Consider the following 3,027-nt stretch of genomic DNA (forward strand, 5'->3'; position numbering starts at 1 on the left):
TTTAACGTAAGTTAAATATCAAACCACCATACTATATATGTACTACAGATTTCCGTCGGTTAATTTAATTAAAAACAAATAAAAAAACACAGAATCTGACGGCACAAACTATCTGATAACAAAACCACCTAACCTTTTTCAGTGTTGATTTTACATATTCTTTAGAAAGGTTGGGGGGAAAATAGATTAATGTACATGCAGACGGCCCTCCCTCGTCCCCAAACACTCTGTTGCATTATACAGCGAGCTAACATTAGCTAACAATTAAAGTTTTAATCCCAAAAAGCTACTAGTACTTACTGTCGCTGAATACATGCAGCTTTCAAAATAAGAGCACAGTGTGTTAACAGAGAGGTTGATTTATTTTTATCCTTGCAGCACTACTTCAAAGAGCACTTTTAGTTATTATTAAAAACATATTTGTTAATCTATTGAAACAATTCGTTACATTAAGTTAATGACATTAAAACCAGCCCACATTTAAACTTTAAACATGCTCTATATGTGATGTAGCTCTTCTTGTCTCAGGTTTGAATAAATGTCAGCTGCTGGACTGATTGTTTATGGGAACCACATTTATGGTTTATCATCTCAGGAAGTGTATGATTCAGCTTGTTTGTTTTTAAGAAGGAAAAGAAAATTGCAATTATTGATTATATCAAATCTTGTGGAATCACAATTATCAAGAATCGTGATGCAATGGAATTGTGGCCCAAAGCTTATCTTATAGCTTATATATGTAACAAGAACAGCTCCCTCTAGTGAGGAACAACACCTGGAGTTAATTATAATGCTCTCCAGCTGTTTTATTATTATGTCCTTAGAAAGCCAAAGGTCCCTCTCAAGATTGCTTGAATGCACACACACAGAAATAACAGGTTTCCTTAACTTGTTTAAATCACTTCATTATATGTTGTTTGTAACCATTTGTGCCCTTTTAAAGTCTTGAAAAACTTTAGCTTTAGATATATTTTCTTTTGTACTGTGTTAAACTGAATGTACATCACTAAGATTTGCAATAATTGCATTCTGTTATTATTATTATTTTTTAATATTTTGGAAGGACGAGTGGTATGAAAAAACATGATTCTCATGTGCCCCAAAGTCCAACAGTTTGATTTTAAACATTTCTTTACATTTGTGCTTAATAGGCAACCAACCAACACCAGTCCTGTAAGGCCTTAGATGAGCTAAAGAACAGCTGAGCCTCAGATTGAATAGAGAGGTTAACAGGATGTTGTCAGCAGATCTCTGCCTCTTCCTGCATGAACCCACAGACACCAAACATAATCACAACTTCTCCTCCACTGACCAAACGTCTCCCGTCTCACCTACACAACCAACCAATCACAGAGACGTTTTAATAGTGTGACCTTTCCTTCCTACCTAGATATCTGCTGGCCCTGACCTTTATGCCAAACTGATCTCTCTCTCTCTCTCTCTCTCTCTCTCTCTCTCTCCTCTCTCTCTCTCTCTCTCTCTCTCTCCTCTCTCTCTCTCTCTCTCTCTCTCTCTCTCCTCTCTCTCTCTCTCTCTCCTCTCTCTCTCTCTCTCTCTCTCTCTCCTCTCTCTCTCTCTCCTCTCTCTCTCTCTCTTCTCTCTCTCTCTCTCTCTCTCTCTCTCTCTCTCTCTCTCTCAGTATGGATGGAGCAGACTTGTGTTTTGAGATAGTGAAGAGGGCAGATGCCGGCTTCGTCTACAGTGAAGCGGTGGCCAGGTGAGCTGCCATAAACTTCATTTTCTTCCTTAACCCATTGAGCCTAAAACTGCCTGTAAAACCTCTGGGCGATTTTAAAATCAGCCCCTAAAACCTGAAGTTTTTCTGGAAACTCAACAGAAGTGTCAACGCTTCTACTAAATAATAGATTTTTCAGCCTCTGTAGCAGATAGAAATGAAATTCAAAAAGTATCTGAGAGCTTATACAAATACTACAAAACGACGTATCTGCTTTCCAGGCTTCAATGGGTTAAAATCCTCTCTCATGCTTTCTTTGGATGTGCGCATACTGATTTAAATAATATATAAAACTGTTTGACGTCTCTTCTTCAGTCACTACATGAGACAGATTCTGGAGGCGCTACGCTACTGCCACGACAACAATGTCATCCACCGAGACGTCCAAGGTATTTATCACTGATTGTTGTTCACTTTAACTCCAGCCTCCCTGTGAGACATGAAGCACATGCAGAGGGGGGATGTTGAATCATTGGGAGAGCTAGCAGCAACAGTTAGACCTGCTGCTGTCTGCATCTACAGGAGAGGAACCTCACAGCTGCTGGGAACTGCCTCTATCACCACTAGCACTCCCAGTGGATCCCAGCTGATAGTAGCATGACATTAGCATCGTTTACTGCAGCTATCTGCCCCGTCTCACTGTCCTCATTCACAAAACATACTGCCCTAATGATGCTACAGTGCAAACACCACCATTAGGTTCTACAGTTTAGTGCAATTTGTCCTCTTTTTGCTTCTGATTGCAATTAGTAACACAGGCAACAAAGCCTTTAAATGTGACGGACAGGAAAGTGTATTTGGGATTTATATCAGTGTTTCAGTGCTGTTTGTTAGCTTCAGGTACCAGAAGATGCAGCTAACGCCGCTGTAACTACACGTGGTTATTAATGCTTTAACTACATGTGGTTATTAATGCTGATCTTTGAGGTTTATTTGCATTAAATCGGTACCCCTGGAAACCAGATGAATCTACCAAACTGACGTTTTATTTGGTGAAGCAGATGTGTCCTGACAGTTGCTATTATGACAGATCTTCAGTCAAAAAATTCCCAATAGTTTAAGTATTATAGGATTTTTTTCTGCTTCACCAGATTCTCACCTCAAACAGTTATAGTTTATTACAGTGACTGATGAGATGTGGCTTGAGAAACATTTTTTTTTGTTGTAAAGAAACGGATCAAGCACTGCCCAGGGTCGCATGTGTCAATCAGTGCTTGGTCAAACATTTCATTGCTCTAACTAGCTGGTTCTCTACTTCATCCAGAGGTGTCCAGATGTTATTCTGTGCTATA

The 3,027-nt window shown here is 39.4% G+C and overlaps 1 long non-coding RNA gene across 1 annotated transcript in view; it reads left to right on the forward strand.

Annotated features, from left to right (window-relative positions):
• The window catches only part of LOC131978490 (uncharacterized), a 20,315-nt gene extending 18,195 nt beyond the window's left edge, over positions 1-2,120 (forward strand). The window contains exons 3-4 of the long non-coding RNA XR_009394985.1: positions 1,640-1,717; positions 2,051-2,120. This is a non-coding gene — a long non-coding RNA (uncharacterized LOC131978490). The remainder of the gene's footprint in view (positions 1-1,639; positions 1,718-2,050) is intronic.
• The last annotated feature ends 907 nt before the right edge of the window (positions 2,121-3,027 follow it).

The sequence above is a fragment of the Centropristis striata genome, chromosome 10 (assembly GCF_030273125.1).
Source record: "Centropristis striata isolate RG_2023a ecotype Rhode Island chromosome 10, C.striata_1.0, whole genome shotgun sequence".
Taxonomy (NCBI): Eukaryota; Metazoa; Chordata; class Actinopteri; order Perciformes; family Serranidae; genus Centropristis; species Centropristis striata.